Source organism: Canis aureus, chromosome 8, assembly GCF_053574225.1.
Source record: "Canis aureus isolate CA01 chromosome 8, VMU_Caureus_v.1.0, whole genome shotgun sequence".
NCBI classification, from domain to species: domain Eukaryota; kingdom Metazoa; phylum Chordata; class Mammalia; order Carnivora; family Canidae; genus Canis; species Canis aureus.
In genome coordinates, this window is record NC_135618.1 from 23,042,414 (window position 1) to 23,067,885 (window position 25,472).

Sequence of the window (25,472 nt, forward strand, 5' to 3'; positions counted from 1 at the left end):
TAAATGGGGCTTTATCAAAATTAAAGTTGTTTTTTTTTTTTTTTCTCTATCAAAGACTCAAGAGAACAATAAGGCAAGCTACAGGGTTAGAAAAACATTTACAAACCATATATCCAACAAAAGATTAGGACTAACATTTAGAATATATAAAAAAAACTCAGAAAGCTCAACAATAAAAAAAAAAAGATCAATATAGGTAGAAGACAAAGATATGAATTCACTGAAGAAGCTATCAATGGAAAGTAAGTACATCTGAAAGATATTCAAATTAAATGCTGTTAGAGAAATGCAAATTAAAACAACAATGAGATATCACCATACTCCTATCAGAATGGTTAAAATAAAAAATAAATACAATACTAAATACTGGCAAGGATTTGGTAAAACTGGATCATATATTGCTGACGGGAATGTAAATTAGTGCAGCCAATCTGCAAAACAGTTTGGAAGCATTTTATAAAATTAAACATGCAGGGGCATCTTGGTGGCTCAGTCAGTTGAGTGTCTAACTCATTCTTGGTTTCATCTCAGGTTCTGATCTCAGGGTCAGGGGGATCAGACCTTGCATCAGGCTCCACACTCAGCAGGGAGTCTGCTTGAGGATTCCTTTCCCTCTGCCCCTCCCCCTGCTCATGCTTCCACTCTCTTGTTTTTTTTCTCACAACTGCATGTTGCCTGGAGATAGAAGGCCAGGGGGTCAGGGCAAAAGGGAAAGGCAGGAGGTGGGGGTGACAAAGGAGCATGAGGAAAGTTTGGGAGGTTGATGGATATGTTCACCATCTTGATTTTGGTGATAGTTTCACAGGCATATGCATATGTTAAAACTTATCAAAATGTACATTTAAATATGAATAGCTTATTGTATGCCAATTATACCTCAATAAAGCTTTTTAAAATCTATATCTAAATATGTATTTTTAAAATAATTTTAATATAAATGTATATGTAAAATATGTAAGTATTTTATATATATAGAATATATTTTTTAAAAAATATAAAACATATGCAGGGGCACCTGGGTGGCTGTATATTTTTATAAATACATTTTTAAGTATAAAAATAAATACAGTTTTGAAAAACATACAGGGGTACCAGTTAAGTGGCTGATTCTTGGTTTCAGCTCAGGTCATAATTTTGGGGTCATGATATGGAGTCCTGTGTTGGCTCCATGCTGTGTGTGGAGCCTGCTTAGGATTCTCTCTCTCCTCTCCTTCTGCCCCTCCCTCCACCCCATATATACATGCTCACTTGTGCTCTCTCTCTCATTAAATAAATCTTTAAAAATATGTATATATGTGTTTGTATAAATATGTATATGTATATATATATGCATGTGTGTATATAGATACAGACTCCTGTGGCCCAGAATCAGAATCTTCAGGGGTGAGACAGAGGAATGTACACTATAGCCCACCTAGAGGTGAAACCACCGAAACTCCATACGAGCCCACCTAGAGGTGAAACCACACGAAACTCCATACGAGCAACAAGAATGAAAAGGAATGGGTTAGGATGGAATGTGGTGTGATGTGATGGTATGGGCCTTGAAGCTCTTGACAAAAAGCTTAAGATGACGAAATAGAAATACATACGACTTCTGAGAAGGGAAGTGACATGATTAAAACAAAGCTGCCACAACCTGATGGTTGAAGAAGCTTCAGAAGTGGCAGCTCCTGTGTGTTCACAGAAGAGTAATGACTGGTTGACTCTTCCAAAGTTTCAAGAATGCCAAAGACTGGTCAGTGTTTTCATGGGTGACCTCATTAATAGATAACTTGATTGCATCATATGATTCTACCACTCTAGATGGTGACTTTTCTCAGTGATTTTGTGCTAGAAGTTCTTTATCTTCATTAACATATTCCTGGTCTCAGCATTTTAAACACCCTACCTGCCACAGACTCAGGCAAGATTAGTGTTTTGACCTGTCATGATTTTTAAAGGGACTTCAGGTGGTGGCTGTCTAGCCCGTGACCCTTTGGCCTGAGAACTGCGCCTGCTCTGCCCAGCAGTGCATGCCTTTCAGCAGCTATTCTTGAGCTACGTAGATTATTGACCCAGGTGGAACGGAGTCCCCAGGAAATTGGAATTAAGATAGACATGAACTGGCTTTGTCTGTAACCTATACACAGGTCATTCAGGTGCTATGTGGTGGTTGAGCTGGTGATGGTCAACCTGCAGGCAGAGAGAAGACCACCGATTTGGGAGAAGCAGAAGCCAGGACTGAATGGAGCTCTTGGCATTCAGTGACTCTCAGTGACTCCCTGTCTTGGGTGAGTGCAGATGCCCCCATAATCTCACAATATGCCCCTTTTCCCGCCAAAGCTGCTTTGAAGTGGCATTCCGTCATGAGTCGCTTCAGGAGATTTGATTTTGATGGTTAATACCATCACAAACCCCATTATACCTGTTATGTCCCATATACTGATTTTAAATTCACAAAGGAATTTTGCACAGCTATTTCCAAAGGTGAATTCATATCCAGGGCTTTTTGGTTTTCCCTTAAGTAACAGTGATGCTGACTTTTCTGTTCAAAGAGGAAACTGCTGACCAAGGAGGGACTGAGATGGCTTCCAGTAAGGGAGATGAAGGGAAGCATGTCTTCCCATGTTCAGGAAGTGACGCAGAGATCGAGGCTCAGAAACAAAACCATCCTGAATATAAAACACTTCCTGCTCTCTGCCTCTCTTTCCCCATTTGCATATTCTTTCTTCATATCTCCTCTATACCCTCCAGATCTTAACTTGAGCCTTTTTTGGAAGAGATCAGGAAACAGTTGTGCCCGGTGTCTCTCATGTACAGATGAGCTATCACTAAAGTGTGGACCAGCCCTTTCTCTAGGTTAACCAACCCCCTTCCCCTCAGCTGCACAACCTGCTGCCCCTCCCCGCTCAGTTCCCACAGTGGAGCTCAGACGTAGACAAATGGAGATCAGTCCTCTCTTTCTGCCTCCCAGAGTTTCGTTTAGTGTCTTCCCTTCCCTTCTTTACATTCTCTCTGTGACTTCCAAAGTTCAGGCCTCATCAGCTCTTACCTGCATACATGACTAAGCCCCCTGCCCTGTCCTGTCTTCCTGCCCTTTACGTATAACTGCCCACAGACTCCCTCCTTGACCAAGGCATTCTTCTGAGGCGCCCTCGCTGTGATCCTACCACTCCCTGGCCCCAAAGCCTTTCCTCTTCATGTGGAAGCAGGTGTTGACTCTGCAGTCGTGCATTCACTCCGTCCTCTATGAGCTGGCCCAACTGCTCTTCCACCAAACCCCCTTTTGTGCTTCCTGTGGTCCAGTCCAACATGCTGGGTACACGAGCTGATGCCATGAACCTGCACACGTTTTCTGGCTTCTACACACCCTCTGCCCAAATATTCCTGTCCTGTCTTGTCCATGCATGTTCTGCTTTGTCTCCAAAGCCTAGCTCCGTGTGCCTTCCTTTGCAATTCTCCCCAGACAGAATGAATTATTCTGTGCTACCCAGTCACATAGTTTATGTTTTTGCTTATAAAACTTTTTAATGTCTGGCTTATAGTCCTAGGACATGGACCTGTCCTTCCCGCTAGAAAGCCAATGCTTTGTGGACAAAGCTGGGCCCTACTGCTCCCAGTGAGTTCCAGGACCCTAACTGAATGCAGGGCACTGCAGTATATGATCTGGGCATATTGGTTGGATCAGGTTTTTGACAAGCTGTGTGCTCACAACAGTTTCCTCTGGTCGGGTGATTACCGTTTCAGAAGATGCATGAGGTCAAATGACTCAGCAAAAATTCTGCAGACCAAATGACAGGAAGTAAGAGCCTCAGAAGCCGACTCTATTAACACTGATCTAAAACACATGTGTCTGGAGCCCCAGTGCCAGTGTGGGAGGATTTTCCACAGCATATGCCAAGGGTCTGCAGCCTGATACCATGCCCCGGGAGGGACAAACCACAGGCTCCCTTCACCCCTGTGCTGTCTGATGCCCCATCGAGGACACTTAGAGGTCTGCAGAGCCTTGAGCATGGCAGAGTTGTGCCTCCCCTCTCCAAGAAACCCACCTGTCTGGATTTTCCAGATAATGGAAACTTGCCCCTATAAAGCACTCAAACTTTTCAAAGTAAAATCCATTTTGATAAACAACTTCCAAAAGGAAGAACAGAATCCAACACTCTCTCATCCCCTCAAGCCATCGTGAATGTTATTTGACCATTTCTTGATAGCTCTGGGCTCACATCAGGTATACCAGTTGCTGTTTTCCCCACAGGCTTCACTGCTTCTTTTGTATCTTCAAATTGTAATAATTACAGCAATGATAGCCAGCACTCATGAGCCCTTCCTATGTGCATAATTATTTCATTTTGGCTTCACAACATCCCTAAAGGGTAGATGTTATTTTTTTCCAGTGTTTAGGTGTGAAACTGAGGAGAAGGGAGGGTAAGTGGAGCATGGTTACATGGCAAGTTAAATCGTGGAGAGTGGTCCTAACCCAGGCAATCAGCTTGAGCCCACATTGACAAATCCTTTACTCTGCTGGCTTCCCTCCGCACTGAAATAAAGTGATCAAACTCATCCAGGGACTTTCCTGGGTTTAGCACTGACCACTCTGAGTCCAGGAAAATGCATAATAGTTGATTACCCTAGCCTGAGAGCAAGAGAGCACTCACTGGAATGCTTGGCTTTTGTAAACCAGACGTGCTATTTCTGATCATCCACCCCTAGCCATTGAGGATAGTAAAGGAACCCAGTAACAGTCAGACCAGGAGGGCCAGACAGAAACAGGCCTCCTAAGACAGTCAATAATGTTGCTCTCCTTGAAAGCATATCTGTTCAACATGAGCACAGGTGAGAAACTTCTGTGAATGAAAATTGTATACTTCTTTCTTCATAATTCAAAATGAGAAATGGCTACATATACTTATGGTGGGCAATTTTCTAAGCCAGACCATTTAGTGAGACATATTAAAGGGTATATCATTTAGGTAATAAAAAAAAAAAAAAGAAGAAGAAGAAGAAGAAGAACCGGGATACCTGGATGACTCAGTGGTTGAATGTCTGCCTTTGGCTCAGGGCATGATCCCAGGGTCCTGGGATTGAGTCCTGCATCAGGCTCCCCACAGGGAGCCTACTTCTCCCTCTGCCTGTGTCTCTGCTTCTCTCTGTGTGTCTCTCATGAATAAATAAAATCTAAAACAAGGAAAGGAAGAAAAGAAAGAAAGAAAGAAAAGAAAGAAAGAAAGAAAGAAAGAAAGAAAGAAAGAAAGAAAGAAAGAAAGAAAGAAAGAAAGAAAGAAAGAAAGAAAGAAAGAAAGAAAGAAAGGAAGGAAGAAAGAACAGACCCCCTCATTGCCAAGGAATAGCATCTTAGGAACTGTGCATTACTCTGCTTCCCAGGTCAGCTGTCTGTGACCTCTCCATGTGGACTCAGGTGGTGGAGAGTCTGAGGTCCCCTGCCACTGTGGCCCACCACTTGCATGGAGACATCACAAAAAGGAAGGCTTCCCTGAGGAGAATGGCAATGGTGAAGTTGGCATTAAGGATCCTCTGAGTTCCATGGGAACAGTTGGAAGTGAAACCCTTAGTTAACTGACATCGCATTTCTAGTTTATTCCAGTGGAGTTTTAAAGCTTAAACCTTGCCTCCTCCTTAATCTGCCCGGCTCTCTGGCCCAAGGAGAGTGGATGGACTTTGGGACTGCCTTTTCCTCAAAGGCCTTTTCCAAAATCTTTCGTGACTGGGCATGCTCAGCAATGGCAGTCTGGCTCCCAGAATGGCAGGGTTGCTGTATTTGGAGGGTGTTGCTTCCACAGGATATTAAGTGCTCCTCTGAGAGTTCAAGATTAACCTCTAGGCAAAACAAGTGCGCTGGCTTTCTGCCTCACTTCTTGCTTCTGCACAAGCCCAGATATTACCTTGGCGGGAGGACTTAACATTTTAAGGAAAGAGGAGGAGGAAGAAAGCCAATCATCCTAATGGCAAGGTGGATGCTGCTCTGTTTCCCAGAGAGTCCCTACGTTATCCTGCACTTGCTTTGCAGCAACTTCCAACAGGAACTGGACTCAGAGCCATGTCCTCGGCTCTGCCCTTAAGCTTCCCCAGAAGGTTCCCTAGCTCTGAGCAGCCAGTGGGTATTTGAGCAGCCAGCCATGTCACTCTTCTATGAGCTAAATAACTTTTTTTAAGAATCAGAAACCAAATAGTTTGAGGATACCAGAAAAGGTGATGAGTTCGCTTTTCCTTAGCTGTACAAAAAAAAGTGTTCCATGAAAAAATCAGAAGGGCATTTTTAAAGGAATTTGGAATTCACTTTTCTGTTCATTTTATTTTTCATTTTCTTCTTAAATTTAGCTATTTCGGAAATTGCTTATTAAAACCAAAATGAGTGAATGAGTGAATGAATGAATGAATTAAATAAAATAAAACCAAAGGTATCTTCTCCTGTCAAGCCAAATCTGACTTTTCTTTCATGGGAAGCTCACGGCAGCTTCTGGGAGAGAAGTGATCGCCTCTCCTGGGAATGCCAGTACTATCTGGCTCAATCTCCATAAATACTATTTAGTTTGTACTTTTCCCAACTTTCAACTGCCTGGCCCATTCATGGGGTTTTGAGTCTTCCAGGGAACTTCTGAACTTTGCCACGGACTCAGTATTAAAAGCCTACACAGGCAAACACCTTTGTACTACGGTGGGATTCTACTGGCTGTGAGCCACGGTAGAGGTAGACTCTGCAACACGGTCTCTCTCTGGAGGAGCCTGTCTTCCCCAAGAGTGTTAAATGAGTATGCCAACTTATTCTGTTCCATGACTTTGATGCCTGAATAGAAAAACTTCCTCAGACCATCCACTTTATGGGAATATAGGAAGAACATGTGGACCAAAGTGAAGAGACTCAGAAATGTCAAGCCATTTTTAAAGTAATAAAATCTGATTTCAAATCAAACTATATAATTTGAGTTGTTTGTGTAAGGCGTTAAGCCCCAAATAACGATATCTTGAAAGTTAAAATATACAGAAGTTACAATCCCTTTCAAATAGATGTACAGAGAAAAAGCTAGAAGATCCTTGTTTTTTGTTTTTGTTTTGTTTTTTAAGATTTCATTTGTTTATTCATGAGAGACACACAGAGAGGAGCAGAGGCAGAGGCAGGGGGAGAAACAGGCTCCCCAAAGGGAACCTGATGTGGGACTCAATCCTAGGATTCTGGGATCACAACCTGAGCCGATGGCAGACGACCACTGAGCCACCAGGCATCCCAGATCCTTGTTCTTTGGCTCTTTACATTCAGATTACGACAAATTAGATCCACTCATCTTCATGATTCACAGATTCCATATCTGCAAAGATGTCTACTGGCTGGAATGTAACTGTTATCCCCAAGTCAATCCTCCCTGTCCTTCTGGGGTCATGAGAGACAGCAAAAAGTTGAAGTACTCAATGCACTCCTTTCTAGCTGAGGTCCAAGGAAGGCAGCTGAGTTCGAACAAAGGAGTGCTCTACCTTTTTGTTTCCATTCTTTCTACAAACAAACATCCTTTTTAATGGTCTATTTAGTGTCATGTTTTCCATATTTTAGTGACTTTTGTTGGTGATTTCATGGTGTAAAGTGGCTCCAAGCATGTGATGAAGTGCTGGCTAGTGCTCCTAAGCACAAAGCTGGAAGGGGCCTTAGGGGAGATTACACGTGTTATACAAGCTCTGCGTAGGCCTGAGTTACAGTGCTGCTGGCCATGAGTTCAATGTTGATGAATCAACAGTATATAATAAAGTGCCTTAAGCAGAAACATACATAAAACAAGGTTGTGCATTGATGGGTGGAGGCAACTGTTGTGACCAGAGGCTGGCAGGAATCTAACCTCGTATTTCCACTAGGAGCAATGGTTCAGTGTTTACTAATTCAATGTTCACAGAAACTTTATAGAACACAACTACCATAAATAATTAGAACCAACTATTTCCTCAAGCTTATAACTGCCCTTTTAAGGTATTTTAACTCTTGTGGTCTCTCTTTGTTGTCAATTTTTGTTCACCCTCACTTATTAAGAATCAGTTGTGTGGGCAACACCATGATAATTCCTTAGAGGGTCCAGAGTGACTAAAGCTAATATCCTTGCCCTGCAGAAGCTTCTGGTCCAGCAGATGGGAGTAAATTTGGATTGACAGAACCTAACAGCTTGAGGTAGGAATACTAATAATATCTTTTCAGGTGTTTACCATCACAGAATCATAAATTGCAAGACTTTGAAAACAACGGTGAGCTCACTGCCTCCTCCTTCGACATCTTTCTCACCTGGCTTCTGGGGCACCAAACCATCTCCCTGGTCCCCCCTTACCTGCACATTTCCCTTATTACTAAATGTCTGGCTGCCCCAGAACTCAGTGCTTGGGTCACATTCTTTTTTATCTACACTCACTTCCTTGGCCATAGTATCTGCCTTTCTGATTTTAAATATTAACTAGACCCTAATGGTACTCCCTGACCTCTAAGTTCACATATCCACCTGCCTGCCTGATTTCTCCATATGAAAGTCCAAGGGGCATGTCAAAATTATCTCAAACTCCTGACACCAGCTTCTGATCTCACCCCACTCCAAACTTCTCAGTCTGTAGTTTTCCTCATGTCAGTAGATAGCTATTTCTTCTGTGGCAAATTTTATATTCCAAGAATCCCACAATAATATATCCACTCTCATGTGCTCTTGCACTCTCCCATGAAGAAATGGAGTTTATTTCCTTTTCTCCAACTCTTGGCAGAAATGACTGCCTTGATGAAAAACATGTATCAGAAGTGACACAAGACTTCCATGATGATGTCAAAAGTTTGATACACAAAATACCAACAGCATTTTTCACAGAACTAGAACACATAATCTTAAAATTTGTATGGAACACAAAATATCCCAAATAGACAAATCAATCTTGAAAAAGAACAAAACTGGAGGTATTACATTCCCAGATTTCAAGATATACGAAAAAGCTCCAATAATCAAAACAGTATGGTAATGGTACAAAAATAGACACATAGACCAATAGAACAGAATAAAGAGGCCAGAGATAACCATAAAACTCTATGGTCACTTAATCTTTGGCAAAAGAGGCAAGAATATGCAATAGAAAGACAGTCCCTTCAATAAACAGTATTGGAAAACTGCACAGCTACAGCAGAACAGTGAAACTAGACCACTTTCTTACATCATACACAAAAGTAAATTTAAAATGGATGAAAGACCTAAGTGTGAGACCTGAAACCATAATAATCCTGGAATAGAGCAGAAGCAGTAATCTCTCTGGCCATAGCAACATTTTTCTAGATCTGCCTTCCAAGGGATACAAAAGCAAAAATAAACTATTGGGACTATATCAAAATAAAAAACGTCCACACAGCAAAGAAAATAATTAACAAAACTAGAAGACAACCTACTGAATGGGAGAACATATTTGCAAATGACATATCTAGTAAGGGGTTAGTATCCAAAATATGTAAAGAACTTACACAACTCAATGCCAAAAAAAACAAAAAAAATTAAAAAATGGGCAGAAGACATGAACAGACATTTCTGCAAAGAAGACAGCCAGATGGCCAACAGACACATGAAAAGATGCTCAACAGGACTTAGTATCAGCAAATGCAAAGCAAAGCCACAAAGAAATCACTTCATACCTGTCAGAATGGCTAAAATAAATAATACAAAAAAACAACAAGTGTTGGCAAGGATGTGGAGCAAAAGAAACCCCTGTGTACTGTTGGTGGTAATGTAAACTGGTGCAGCCACTGTGGAAGACAGTATGGAGGTTCTTCAAAAAATTAAAAATAGGAATTGCCATACGATCCAGTAATTCCACCACTGGGTATTTACCCAAAGAATATAAAATACTAATTCAAAAAGATACATGCAGCCCTATGTTTAATTGCAACATTATTTACAATAGCCAAATTATGGAAGCAGCCCAAATGTCTATCGTTAGATGAAGATGTGGTATATATATATATGCAATGGAATATTATTCAACCGTAAAAAGAATAAAATTTTTCCATTTGCAACAACATGGATGGATCTACAGGACATAATATTAACCGAAATAAGTCAGAGAAGGACAATGATTTGATTTCACTCCTACATAGAATTTAAGAAACAAAACAAAGAAAGAAAAAAAGAGATGAACCAAAAAAAACAGACTCTTAACTATAGAGAACAAACTGGTGGTTAGCAGAGGGGAGGTGGGTGGGGATGGGTGAAATAGGTGATGGGAATTAAGAGAGTACACTTATCACAATGAGTGCCGAGGAACATAGAATTGTTGAATCACTATATTGTACATCTGAAACTAATATAATAGTGTATGTTAATTATAACAGAATTAAAATTTTAAAAATGCTTTTGGGGAAAAATAACTTGGTACAGGTTCTACCTAGCTCTCTCTCTCTGAAGCCACTCACAACTGGAACCTTGGAACCCAGCCATCATGGTGTGAGGAAGCCAAGCAGCCATATGGAAAGGCCACATGTAGATGGCCCAACCTTAGCCAACAATCAGCATCAACTCACATAAGCAAGTGGGCAAACTCCCAGATGAAGCTAGCCCCCAACATTGGAGCTGCCTTGACTGACATTGAGCAGAAGCAAGCTGTTCCCTCAGAGCCCTGCACAAACTGCAGATTTGTGAGCAATGTTGCTGTTGTTTACACCACTAAACATTTAGGTCCAATGGCTGTTTTTGCAGCCATAGCATTGTCAACACTGTTCAGGCCCAAACCATGGGGTCATCCTTGCCACCCCTCTTTCTCCCATATTCGTTCTTCCAATCTGTCAGGAAATGCTCACAAAACATATCAAAAATCTGAGCTCTTCTTGCACCTCCATTGCTCCTAATCTTTCCAGTAGCTTCCCACCTACCTTCCCTGCTTCCATCCTTACCCCTCTTTGATCTGATTCTCAACGCAGCAGCCAAAGTGATCTTATTAAAAATAAGTCAGATCATGTTAACTCTAATCAAAAGCTCAAACCACTTCCCATATCACTACACAGTTTCCTCCCACCTCTCATGAGCTTTCTGTCCTCATTTCTTACTATCTTCAGTCTCCAGATCCACTGACCACTGCTCCTCTGTTCCCACCTGGGCCTTCAGACATGGTTCACTCCCTTACTTCCCTCAAGTCTTTACTCAATGTCACCTTTTGCATGGGGATGTCCCCAGCCATGGTATTCTCCTTCTCTGCTTCATCTTTCTTCCCAGCACTCCTTACCACTCACATAATTTTAATTATTTATCTGTTTTCTCACTTGTTACCCACCACACCACCAGCCTTATATACACAGAGACCACAGAACACGTAATAGAATGTTAGCTACATGATGACAGGGGTTTCTGTCTGTTTTACTCACTAATGAATCCCTAGCATCTTAAACAGTACCTGGTTGGCACGTTGAAGACCATTGATAAACATCTGTTGAATAAATGGATGAGATTAAATGTTCTGCAGGTTAGAGTCCTATCATCTAAATAGCCTTGGGGAAATCTGAACCCAATCTTCTGCTCTAGCTTTTATTCCAAGTAAAATACCTTTTAGCTATAATAATAGAATAACCAAATAAATCCATGAAGAAAATGTACTATCTTATTAAATAAGACATCTTTGGAAGTGTTTCCAAAGTTGATTATTTCAGAAGCACAATGAATGTATCAAGGACCTAAGTGTTTTCTATCTTTTCTCTTTACCATCTTTACGTAATGTATGTTTCTTATGTTGAAACTATAACCCCCAGTGCCATGGTACTTGGAAGTGAGACTTTTGGGAGGTTATTCGGATTAGATAAGGCGATGAGGGTGAGGCGCTCATGATGGGATTAATGCCATTATAAAAAGAGGAGGAGACGAGGGAATCTTTCTTTCTGTGTGCACCTATCAAGGAAAGACTACATGAAGATGACCAAAAAGATGGCCCTCACCAAGAACTTGATCATTCTAGCACCCTGATTTGGGACCTCCAGCCTCCAGAATGTGAGAAATAAACATATGTTGTGTGAACCACCCAGGCTATGGTATTTGTTACGGCGACTCCAGCAGACTTGGACAGTGTGGCAGATTATATTTCCCAAAGACGGCCACTCCTATATATTTCTTCTACAACACATGCTCTTCATACAATATGATTGACACGTCTCCTACCAAGAGGTGGGGTCTATGTTCTCTCCTCTCAAATCTAGGTAGGAGTTGTAGACTGTTGATCCCAATCGACAGAGTAAGGTGGAAGTAATGCTATGTGATGCCAGGTTACAAAAAAGGATATGGCTTCCACTTGGCTCTCTCTTTCAGGATGCTTACCTGGGAACCCTGACAACACATTGTGAGGAAGCCTGTGCCACATGGAGCAGCTGACATGGAGAGGAATCGAGCCCTCCCTCTAGCAGGTAGTACCGATTTGCCAGCCATGTGAGTGAGCCATCTTGGAAGTGGGTCCTCCAGCTGTAGTCAAACCTTCAAATAACTATACCTCCAGCCAACATGTTCTTATTACCTCATGAGAAACTCCTAATCCAGAACCTTTCCCAAATTCCAAGATCACAGAAACCATGGAAGACTTTTGTTATTTTAAGCCACTACGTTTTGGGGTAATTTATTAGGGAGTATTTATGTGAACCAGATTGATGCCATCTTGGACAAATCTGCCATGATAACCCCTCAATGACCTGAAGCCTTTTTAAGCACACACACCCTACCCCTACCCCCAGCCCTACCATCCTTGCTTTTTGTTTAACCACACCCTTAAGTACACTCTTGGAGCATAACATCCTTGATCTGTGCTGGAGATAGGACTATCATTCTCAAACATTCTCCTTCTGGGTGGTCTTCCAGCCTTTAGGGCAATGAAAACAGGTCAAAACAGATTTTATAGGAGGTGAGGTTGCAAAAATCTCTTGCCACCAGCCAAGACCTGTAAGTCCCTTTAATAAACCATTTCTTGCCAGGCTGTACTTGTCAGCCTTATTCTTCAGTCTTATAACCCCTTCGGCCTTTGGAGGTCATTTTGTCTATACCTCCCTTTCATGAAGCAGTATTGGATAATTAATACACTGAACATATTAGCTTTTATCCTTCATAGTTAAGGCATGGCTGCTACAGCTTCTGACATCGCATCATCGTTTCAGAAAAGCATGATGATATTCTAGGAGCAGATTTCAATCAATCTTATAAACCTCCAGCAACTAGAATCTTTGGAATTCAATTCTGGGTGTAGGATTGCATCACTAAGAACTACAGGACTGCTTAGTTTTTTTATATTCTTTTCAAGCAAGGGCAGGGAGCTACTCTAAAGTCTACACATCTTTACCACTAGTAATCTTACTAATGAAACTGCATTGGTAGCATCCATTATGCATGCTAATTGAAAAGCCACCAACTGCATCAACAGAAACCTATCTCTTTTTTCTTTTCTTTTTTTTTTAACAGAAACTTATTTCTAACATTAATTATGACAACTGGTAAAGCCTCTGCTGTTGATCAGAGATAAAGATCATGGAAGCCTTTGCGGTAGCTGTTTCTGGAGTACAGGTTTCCACCCTAGGATGTAAATTCTCAATTAGGACAAACAACAGTATCCAGGCTATCACATAACTCTGAAATGCATACATGAGAACACACCACCTATGATGAAATATTTTAAGTATATTACAGACATTACAATCCTCAGAGTGGCTCTCTTGTCTCAAGCTCATTCCTACATCCCCTTTCACACATGCCCTTCAAGTCTTCCTATTAATTTCATTAGTTTCTGAAGAACCAAATCCACTCACACAGGGATGGATTTCTTTTCTGATGCTCCATTCAGGATGGGCTGCAGGTGCTCCGTTTTGGTTCTTTGATCATCTAAATGCATGCCCATTTCCCAAGGAAGGCAGTAATCCTCGTAGGCAGGTGAGTTCAAACCTGTGTTCAAGAGAGATGTACACGGTACCTCTTTCACTGCCTCATCGCTTGCACCTAGAGTCAAGATTCTTCATGGTTGCAGTAGGGGTTGGTCCCTTGGTGCCTACTGGATTAAGGACTGTGTTACTCCTTCATGGTTGTCTTCTGGTTTTCACAGGAGAACCACTGAAATGATACAGATACCATTAAATTCCTACCGCATACCTATGTTCTCCTCAGTCTCCATCTGAGGATGGACGGGAAATGACCTAGTCTCCTAGTGGCAGAGGTTAGCTAAGCTTTATCAAGCCGTGTGGTTGCCCTGACACTGACTAAGGAGAATGGAGAGGATAACCCAAAGGACAGCAGTGAATGTGAGGAGGAGACCTCGCGGAGCCTGGACTCCAGCCCTACTTCTGCCAACACAATGGTTTAGACCTGCTCCTCCACATTTTTTGCTCCTTCCATTTCCTCATCTCCAAAACATTAAGATCCTTCCTAGCTAGATTGGCCAGTTCTGGCTACATGGCTGTTACTTCTAGACAAACCCAGCAGTACCACCTGCTTAGCTGTTCCCATATTTCCCTCTTCCCTACTTTTCTCTCCATTTCTTCTCTTCCTTTATGCTCCTATCCCTTCTCTTCTGTTTCTCCCTCCCACCCTACCCACGTATATAGGGTACCTACTATGGCCTCAGAACATTCGCGGCCCTCAAGGAGTTCACCACTGAATAAAGGACATAATAATAATAATAATTACTATTATTTAAATGAGAATAAACACCAAAATGCTACTTGCTAATATTTACCATTCCCCGCCTATGTGCCACATAGCAAGCTAAGAGTTTTTCATGCATCGGTTGATTTAATTCTGGCAGCATCTCTGGGTGGAAGGAAGTGTCCCAGTTTGTGTTTCAGAGAAGTCAAATGCTGCGCCTCAAATCTCACAGCTCCTACCTGACAGAGCTTCTTGGCCAAGCAAAAAAATCACTGTGCCTCGCTATAAGTGCTACCACAGAGATAGGACCCAAAGCAGAAATGCTGACGAGGAAGAGAGGAAAAAGGATCTCTCTCCACATGAAGCTGGAAAGATCCTTTGAGAGGTAGCACTGAAGGATGAGAGGAGATTTACCTGATGGGGAAGAGTCTGTCGCCTGGTTAGATGACCTCATAACTTAGAAAATGATAAGGAATTTAGAAAGTTGGTGTCTTCTAAAAATATCAGAATAACAGAAATTACTTGGGTTTTCATGAGTCTATATATTAATGCAGATGCTGTATCTTTTTTATTATTATTATTTTGTAAAAAAAAAAAAAAAACCCACTTCATGATTTTAGTTCTTGCTACATTTCCTCCCTTATGCTAATACTGAAAGGACGTGAGCCTTCTCTCTCAGCTTCCTCCCTGCCCTTCCCCCAGCTTCTAGGCCATACGTTTGTTAATCATGTGGTTACTTTTCCAGAGCCCAGTGCTTGAGCACACTTTATCTTAGGAAATGTTCTAGAATAGGCTGGGGGAAACCCCACTTTCTAGGAACATTGGCAATTACGTGAAGACCTTAGGTGACTGATTCTTTATTTTAGGTTCTGGCTTTGACTTATACCCAATCACATATTTCCAAGTCAGGAAGTGTGGAAATGTGAGGTTTTAGCTGCTCAGCGCTCACACGCTCCTCTGAGATGACAGGAATCAGGTTTCCTTGAGGAATCACTTCTCCTCCAGTCTCAGTCCAAGGCCTTGAAAGTAGTTACCTCCCCCAGGCCTGGCCAATCAAGGTCACAGTCCTACCACATGGCCATGCTGGGCTAATGAGCAACAGCTTTGGAACTTTCATGGTCTTCTTGGGAAAAAGGAAACATCTTCCCGTGCTGGTAACAAAGCTGGTGGCATATGAACCTGGCACTCCAGCTGCTCTTCTTTGCCACCACTTGAGACGAGCCTACCTAAAAATGAAGCTAACATAGTGTTTCTGCTCAGGCTGGGTATGCTCTTCATGGCTTTCTTCAGATCCACCCATAAGGTTCCTAGTGTCACTCCAGATGTGGGGACACAGTGACTGCTGATACTGCCTCTATTCAAAGGGTCAGTGCTGTCCCTCACCCTAGCTGAATTCCCCACATCCTGGCTGAGACCCATAACCTCTCCAGTTACTTAAAAATCTCTCTCTTGGAGATCCCTGGGTCGCGCAGTGGTTTGGCGCCTGCCTTTGGCCCAGGGCGCGATCCTGGAGACCCGGGATCGAATCTCACATTGGGCTCCCAGTGCATGGAGCCTGCTTCTCCCTCTGCCTGTGTCTCTGCCTCTCTCTCTCTCTCTCTCTCTCTCTCTCTGACTATCATAAATAAATAAAGAAAAAAAAATTAAAAAAAAATCTCTCTCTTGCTTAGTATGTTCCAAACACTGTCCTTGTCCCTGGCCAAGACCTGCCAGCCCCTTCTTCATGTCACAGATAGTACATCCTAGCAGTCAGCCTGAAGCTCTCTCAAAGCCATTACGGGCTCCTCCATCAGCAGGGTGACATCATTTTATGGCCAGAGAGACTTTGACTCTCCACTTTCCCCTGAGGCCCCAGAGTCTTCCTGATGAAGAACAAGGTGCCAAACAGAGAAAAGCAATCATCTAAAGACACAACAAAATGTTTCTGGAATATGTGTGTTTAAGTTTATTGGGAGGAGAAAATTGTACTTGTTTTATTTGGCAATCATAAACCTGTCCTAGATGTGCGTAGAGGATAACAAAATTCCTTCTCCATAACTTTTATTCCCACAGAGAGTGACTTCTCAAAGGCCACTAGACTGAGTTCAGGGACTAGAGATTGGTAAATAGCAACCGGCTGTCCTCCCTGGACCAAGCACAGCTGTGGTCCAAACCCTAGTGCCAGGAACTTGAAACCATGTGCCAGGCCGTCACACCAGAGTCTGGGCCATCCTCATCGCTGTGGCCACTGGTGCCAAATGCTGAGAGGGCAGGTGGAGGTGGCTGGGCTTCCTCTCATTTTTAATTCTCCCATGGGGATAGAATACGGAGATGGGGACAGAGGAAAATAAATATGAACAAGTGTTCTTGTTCAGCCCAGACTCTGGTTAGGAGACAGCAGCTCAATGCCCTTCATCCCCAGGAGACCTCCTGCTGTGTCTTCAGACATTTCTGGATTGGAAGGCTTACAGTCAGCCAACATGATTCCAGGCTCTTCCTCATTCTAGCTGTGTGACTTTGGATAAATGACTTTTCTCATTCATAAAATTAGGAATAATATAAATGCTACTACCACTTTGGGCTGACGATGAGCTACCATCTGTACGACATATCAGGCCACCATATCTGGCACGTAGACAGCAGGCCACAGTGGGAGTTAGCCTTCCAGAGGATATTACTTGGGGTTTACTTCTGTGAAACTGCAAAGCCTATACTTTCTTCCCCATGTTGAAGAAACTGCTTTTCCATTTAGGCCCAAAAGATCCAGAGACTTGATAATTTACAGGTTCAGCACAATGGTCAATAAGAGAATTCCAGCCTCTGCGTGAAGTGCCCTGCTCAACCCCGAAAACAAGCTTGCTTTGTTCTTTCCATTCAAGGGCGAATGACATCACTGCTCCATTTTTTTGAAAACCAAATGCCGAAGTCATAGAGGCAGCTTTGCAGTTTCCCCACACATTTCTAATAGATTTCCCGCAAGCTGGTATTGCAACCCCAAGCAAATCAAAAATTATGCAACACTTTTCTTAAATATCATCTACATAAAGAACATCAAGTTCTGGTTACAAAGCCATGAAGAGTTGGGAGAGGGAATTTCATAAAATACCCAGGGCTGGATATAAGGATGGAGGCGGTGTAGGTGGTAGATAGAGAACTGAGCAGGCAGGCAGACAAGCTCGGGTCCTGGACCCGGCCCCTCCACTTACTAACTGCGCGGTCTCAGGCACAGCCGTCAACGTGTCCGGGCACATGTGCTCAAGTGTGCAATGCAGGGGGTGGGCTAAATCGTCCAGAAGGTACTTCGGGTCTGAGGTTCCAGTTCTGGAGGAGAAAGGGGACATGGAGAGATGTGAGATGCATAACAGAGCAGTACCGCATCCCACATCCAGAGAAGCCAGGGGAGAGCGAAGGGGTCATGGCTTGAGTAGGGAGGACAAATGCCCGCTTTTCCCAATTGGGTTTAAGTGTTTCACATCCTTGACCTGTCCGTTTGCCTCAGCTGATTGGAAGGATCTAGGAATAAGAATATTATGAGTCCTCTGAGTTTGTCAGGACAGAACCCTGAGCTGCTGATGAGGAACCACTGCTCTGGAATGCGGGACTTCCCAGGAGCCTTAATAAGAACCTGGGCTGCTGATCACTTTATGATGACAAAGGTGTTACAAAATGCTGAGCACACCTGGGTCACAAAGGAAGCTTAGTTTCTACATGGGAGCAAAAGGATCTCACAGATCTCACAGAAAGCCAGGCCTTTCACCTGTGGATAAAAACTTGCACTCCCATCCCCACCCTCACCCTGCCATGTCACTTCACAAGGAGAATCAGTGTCAATATAAACAGACAGCTTTGAGGGAAAACAAGGCGGCTTGCTGTGCTGAGGAACAGGCTGAACTGAGGGTGTGCCTCTCTTGGGCCCGCTGCCCAGCGGTCCACCCTAAAGATAAGCCAACCCCGACTGGCTAAGGCCTGGCTCCCCCACAAGCCAGCTGGGGGGCAAGTGTGCGTCCACTGTTCCAGCCCCCTGTTTCCACAGAGGCTTCTGACATCTGGGAGGCCAGCCAAATTGCCCATCTGGCCCACCCACCTCTCCCAGGCCCGAGGCCCTTCACATCAGTTCCCACCTCTGTTGGAAGAGCTTAGGCAAGAGGTCTCCCATTTCCCAAACCTGGAAAGACCTTGAAATGAATCATAAATATGGAAATACAGCAGTCTCTTGGGATCTCTGTTATAGGAAAGGGCTGGAAACAAGATATCTCATCTCCCCATTGGTGTCAGTGGCCCGGGAGTGTGGTTTTTCAGAAACATACATGGAAACCATTCCCATAGACACTGCAAGGGGAGAAAACCCATTATCGCCCAAAACAAACACCACCAAACACTGCTACCATGAGTAGGAACAAACAATATCCAGTAAGCCATCATGAACCCTGAGGAAACATGCAGGGATGGGTTCCAGACTTGCCAGGAATTCCCACACCTTCATGCCTTTCAACATCCTGTCCTCTCCACCTGGAACACCTTTTACCACCTAATTTGCTCTTGTCTTCAAGACTCCCTGGAAATCCAAGGGCTGCTCTCCGAGTGCCTGGCCTGCCTCCCACAGCACACCTACAGCATGTCCTCGTTACCAGTGTGTGCCAATGTCTTCATTCAGAGCAGCTTCTGTGTGGGCCCCACCTGCCCAGCTCAGTGTGTGACAAAGAAAGAGCTCAACCAAAGACCTTAGATGGATGAGTAGTGACCAGATGATGGCCTTCAAAGGGCTTCCACTCCAGGAGTTCCTTGAGATGTTTTATCTCATTTTCCTTCATAACATGGTAGTACTTTTGTTTGGGGTATAAATTTATAATTTGTTTGGGTCTTGTCCATGGTAACATCTTCCTTCCAATTAATTCATGGATGGGGAAGGAGAACAAGTTTGCCCTGGCAGCCAAATACATAGCAGCCTGGAATCTCTCCTGGGACAGCAGCATTGACCAAGCAATGGCACTTTCCAACTCAGAGAGAGGTAGCCCATTCTTGAGAAAGTAGACATTGTTATTTCCATGTAACTGATTAGCAACTGAGGCAGAAAAGTCTCATGGCCAAGAGCCATGACTGTGCAGAATTGCTACAACAAAGCCAGCTGTCCATTCATTAATTCACCATTTATGTGGCAAGGACCTCCCTGGTGCCAGGCGCCTTGCTAAGCACCCAAGGTGGTGAATACAACAGCCATGGTCTCCGTCATCACCACGTGGGTGCGGGAGCACTGAGGTCAAACAAATAAACATATAATTGGATGCTGCAATTCATATCATGAAGGAAACGTACGGGATGCCAAGAGAGATTCTATGGGAGGGCGGGAGCAGGTGCTGATTGTCTGGCATTTGTTTATTAAGCACTTAGTGTGTGTCAGGGGCTTTGTGACGCTCAGACGGGGCTCATTTGAGCATGACCCTCGAGGATGCACCCAGGGCAAACACTCAAGGTTTTTATATATATATATATATAAATTTTTATTTATTTATGATAGTCACAGAGAGAGAGAGAGAGGCAGAGACACAGGCAGAGGGAGAAGCAGGCTCCATGCACCAGGAGCCCGATGTGGGATTCGATCCCGGGTCTCCATCGCACCCTGGGCCAAAGGCAGGTGCCAAACCGCTGCACCACCCAGGGATCCCTCAAGGTTCTCCCCTTGGGAGGTCCTCAGGGTTTTCTGCAGCCCCCATCTCCTCATCTGTCAGAGCAGAGATAAGAGCAACTTCTCCACTTGTACATCTGGACAGGGAAGATCGATGCTGGAGCACTTTGTCTTTCAAAAATACTGGGTAAAATTAGTGTGGACTAAAAACTTGTATAGAAATAAGCTATTATGTCCTCGAGTTCAGATCTATATGTAATACACAGATCTCATTTCTTCAACCAGCCCAACTCTAAATTTTTATATGTAAAGTGTTTTTTGCCATATTTTGTTTAAAAGACCATAGCCCTGGGAGAGGCAAAACCATGGGACTGAGATGCATGGTCTCCTCAGGAACCTGCTGGGGAAGGTTGCTTTTCCTCCACTCCCCATTCCTTCTCCGAGGCCTGAGACCAGCCAGGGAGCCTTTGGCCTCGTGTTTGCGTGAGTGACTCCTCCACCACAGTCTGGCTCCCAAGGAGACAGCGTGAGACCCCAAAGAGAATGAGATAGAAACCGGGTCCTCCAGGTGTGAGGGAGAGGCAGCCCTTCCGCCCCCTTGGGGCCCTGTCTGCAGGCCCCTCCACCTGCAGGCTGGGCTTGAGGCCTCACCGCCAGGTGAGGCAGGGAGGCAGGGAGAAGCTGCCCAGCCCCTGGGCCCAGGGGATTAAAATGTGGCCTTGAATGACTTCTTGCTGGAAAGCAGAGCCTGGAGGCTCAGTGCGAGGTGCCAGGGCAGGCTGGAGTGGGGCTGCTGCTCTGGGGAGGCCTGGGGCCATGAAGCAGAGTCTGCCTTTGGCCCACATTGCCTCCCTCCCACCTGGGCCACCGGGGATTGGGCCTCTGCCCTGCTGCCCCCCACCCCCGGGGCAGAACGAGGAGATGCAGCCAGTGCCTGTGGGCCCAGTGCAAGAGGCTGGGAGGATTTCCTCGGGAGGAGAAGCCGCAGGGAGTCTCAGAGCAGGAGGCCTGCGAGGTTCACCCCTCTCTCCTCATGGGGGTGGTGGCGGTGCCCCTGCGGGGAGGCTCACGGGGCCCTTTTGCACCTGCAGCTGCATTTGAGATTCCAAAGGAAGGCGTGCACAGAGCCCTGGTACTCCTTTTTTCCCCCTGCTCACCACAGGTGTAGCTTCCATCTGCCACCTTACAACGCTACTCCAGTAGCACCCACTATTCCCCATGCTGCGCCTTTCACCAGGAGTCCTGGGCTACTTTGGTTTGTAAACACGGGCTTTGTATATGGTAAACAGATTGAATTAAAGAACAACTATTTACACAGATTCTGAAAGTTAATACTTCTTTTAATTTCATTATTTAAAAAAATGTTTCTTATCAAGAGCAACATCTTTGAGGCTTCTCAAGAACTCTCATTTATTATCAACAAACTTCGGAGTCCCATGAGAACATTTCCTTTTCATTTGTAAATATATCATCTTTGGAATCCGTCTGTGATTTATTTGGTTGTTATGACTCATAAGTTAGAAGAGATTACCTAAAACTTACTCAATCATAGAGTTTTACATTTGGAAGGGGTTATTCAGGCCAGCATCCCTCCCCAGGCAGGAATTCCTCCTATAACCTTGGTCAGTGCTCTGCTTGAATACCTCCTACACTGAAAAGCTCACTACCTCCCATGAAAGCCTAGTTTGTTTTTGAAAGCTGCTCATCTTTAAGTTATATCCATCACAGAGGAAAGTTTTGTGTTACCCACATGTGCACTTCCAACCCCCACACAGAACTCAGCACATCAAAAATGTTCAATGAATGCTTATTGCATGAGCAAGGAGAAGTCTGAATTCATTCACTGAATTCATATTCATTGAAGATGTGTTATATGGCAGGTGTCACAGCATCGGACAAGAAAGACATGGTTCCCGGCCCAGGAGGTGTTCTCATTCCAGTTGGAATGAAGTGTCCCTCCGTATTTCCCTCTCCTACTTAAATCTCAGCATAAGGAAGGCAGCAGGGAGCAGTACCACTAGGATAGATTGAGGAACAGTAGGGGTTTCTTGAATAATCCTAGAAATTACTCCGGAACCCTCGAGGAGGACAAGATTTCCTGTCAGGCTAGGCTGGTGGGCATTCTAAGTCAGTGTTGTTTGAACTTTTGAGAAATGTAAACTTATTTTATCCCTAAAGCAGGTGATGCAGGATATTCAGTATAGATATAAGGTGGAGAGGCTTCAGCACATACTTAACACTTTCCCACTCATTGACGTGTATATGTGTGTGTATATATACATATGTATATATGTGCACATTTATTTTATTCAAACATAAACACACACTCACATAAAAATGAAAGAATATTCACCAAATTTTAAAAAAACAATTACCTCTCGGACGCCTGGGTGGCTCAGTGGTTGAGCATCTGCCTTTGGCCCAGGGCATGATTCCAGAATCCCAGGATCGAGTCCCACGTTGGGCTCCCTACGTGGAGCCTGCTTCTCCCTCTGCCTGTGTGTCTCTGCCTCTCTCTCTCTCTCTGTGTCTCTCAAGAGTAAATAAATAAAATCTTTAAAAAAAATTACCTCTAGGCAGTAGGATTATAAACTTATTTTTTTTTGTTTTCTGTATTTGATACATTTTCTACAATAAACAAGCATTGCTTATGCAAAACAAATGACAAACAAAACCTAGCAGGTCCCATGAACTGGTGGTGCTGGTGGTGCCTTGGCGCTGCCTCCTCGCTGGTGCCTCCCTGCGTCCTGCCTCTGCCTCTCCGTACCTTCTTGGCCAGGTGTCCCAGCTCAAACATCATCTCCCCTAAAAGTTTTCTTGATGCCCCCAGCCCCAGGGGCCATGCACCCTCCTTTCTTTGTGTGTCTACCTAACTTGGTACGGACATTTATGATGACACCTATGACTCTGCATTGGGTCCTCCCCTGATTGTGAGCACTGGGTGACCTTGCTCTGTGCTGCTTGGTTCTGGACTCCAGGCCCCATCCTGGAGGTGCCTCACCCTCCACCAGCCTCCCAAGATGTGTGATGATGCTCATGCCTCACCTAGTTCACTGCTGCAGTTTGTTCCTGGCTTATATTATTTGTTTGTTTGTTTTAAGATTTTATTTATTTATTAGAGAGAGAAAGAGAGCATAAGCAGGGACAGGAAGGAAGTGGTAAGGTAGAAAGGGTTAGGGAGGAGGGAGGGGAGGGGGAGAGGGACAAGCAGACTTCCTGCTGAATGTGAAACCCCACGTGCGACTTGATCCCAGGACCGTGAGATCATGACCTGAGCCAAAGTCAGATGCTCAAATGACTGTGCCACCCAAGTGCCCCTTGTTCCTGGTTTCTACTCTCTAGTTCAGGTCACATTGGCCCCTCTTCAATGGCTCCCTACTGTCTACCAAAAAAATGCAGCGCCTTAGGGAATCCAAGAGCCTCTACAATATGGCACCAACTCACCTTTCCAGCCCTATTTTTCTCCTTTGTATCCCCTCCCAGGACCACCCATCCTGCATCCAACAGGCCATGCTTTCCCAGCTGTGATACTGCTGTTGTTTTAAACTGAAATTCTCTTCTCCATCTCTACCTTAGGAATTCCTAAAAATTTATCAAAAATTGGCATGCCTGGGTGGCTCAATCAGTTAAGGAACTGACTCTTGATTTCAGCTCAGGTCATGATCTTAGAGTCGTGAGATCGAGCACCACTTGGGGCTCCTCACTGAGCATGGAACCTGCTTAAGATTCTAAGATTATCTCTCCTTTTCCCATAGCCCCTCCCCTCCACTTACATTCTCTCTAAGTAAAATGAAAACAAAAACAAAAATCAAAACAAAAAATTCACCAAAAATTAGGATAACACCAACAGCTACCCTTGAACTGTGATGGGGATGATACCAGGTGTGCGGAGCTCTTGGCACTGTGCTTTGCAACTGCTAAGTATATAATGAATAATAGCTGCTGTCATTATCATCATCACCAATGTGTGTCAAGCATCACCTTGCACTCTAAGGATAAGGAGTTAAAAAAAATTTTTTTAAAGGTTCTTGCACCCAGGCAGGTAAATAACTCACTATGCTACAATATGGTAAGTACTATGACAGAGGCAGAAACAAAAAGCTGTGGGAGCAAAGGGTAGGGGGAGAGACATGGCGAGAGAGGGTATTTTTACTGAGCCTTAATAGGCAAGTGGGAATCTCCCCAGGAGGAAAGGAAAGAATAAGGGAAGGAGCTCCAGGCAGAGGCAATGTCAAAACAGCCTCGGCCTTCCTCTTTTCTAGCACACTGCAGAGAATTGCCTCCCACTGTCCAGAGAGCACAGCTAGGGGGCTGAGCTGATGGGAAGGAGTCTATAGGAAGGAGAGTGAGGAGTGTGAGGAGACCTGGCCCTCTCTGCTGTCACCTACCAGGTGAGGGGACAGGAGGCCCAATTCCAGAGTTACTAAGGTCGCAGCTGAGGGAGACGAGGGGCCACCCCCAGAGGCCTGAGCCACCCTTCCAGCAGAGCCTAGGGGAAGCCATAGTCGGTGGCAACTGTGAGGAGACAGCCAAGGAGCTGAAGTGCAGCCAGCAGGCTGCTCGTGTGGCCTTCCCCGCAGCAATCACTGTTTACTTTGGATGCGGGCTGTCCACACAATCCACACACAAGATTTATCACCAGAAGCCAGTCACTCAGACTGGAACACTAACAAACTTCCCAAACACAAGCCTTTGCCCCCCAGGCGGGAAGTGGAGGACATGAAAGGAGGAATAGTGCTCGTTCTGGGGACAATCTCCTCATGGATTTAGAGAAAGGAAGTTCTCAAGAAGTGTAAGGAGGTTATCTCCCTCTATATTCCACTTTGGTATCTCATCCCCACCACAGGGTAATATCCTAAACTTTTACACTATGCACATGCTCCCTGTATTTTCCTTCCCCTTATTTCAGTCAGGAAGCTGAGGCTTGTAATTTCTTGAGAAGGGATTTTAGCAAAACAGAAAGCTAATAGCAATGCTAGAGCGATAGAAGGTTCAATTCTTCTAGAGGTCAGGAGCAGGAAGAGTGTCCTTGAGGAGCAGTAAGACAGGAAATAGAGGTTCCTAAAAGTGGAAAGGAAATGACAAGACTCTGCAAAGGGATGGCTCAGTGGTTACAGACTCACCAAAAATTCCTGGAGCTCAGGCTCAGCCCTGTGGGACATACAGAGAAGAGGCCAACGGGAGTAACTAGAGGCCACCTAGAACTGGAGGGGCCTCCCTTGTGCCCCAATACCTAAAACCCTGGGACAAGCCTGAGTCTTTAAAATGACTAGGTTGAAAAT

The 25,472-nt window shown here is 44.3% G+C and overlaps 2 long non-coding RNA genes across 2 annotated transcripts in view; both read right to left on the minus strand.

Annotated features, from left to right (window-relative positions):
- LOC144318492 (uncharacterized) overlaps nt 1-17,908 on the minus strand; it is a 53,601-nt gene extending 35,693 nt beyond the window's left edge. Inside the window, exons 1-2 of the long non-coding RNA XR_013384429.1 lie at nt 17,774-17,908; nt 13,760-14,057 (exon numbers count right to left, since the gene is read on the minus strand). This is a non-coding gene — a long non-coding RNA (uncharacterized LOC144318492). The remainder of the gene's footprint in view (nt 1-13,759; nt 14,058-17,773) is intronic.
- A 3,601-nt stretch (nt 17,909-21,509) lies between these two features.
- LOC144318494 (uncharacterized) lies at nt 21,510-25,021 on the minus strand. The gene is made up of 2 exons (XR_013384431.1): nt 22,866-25,021; nt 21,510-22,712 (listed from the first exon to the last, which is right to left on the minus strand). It is a non-coding gene; the product is annotated as an uncharacterized LOC144318494 (long non-coding RNA).
- Nucleotides 25,022-25,472: the final 451 nt, after the last annotated feature.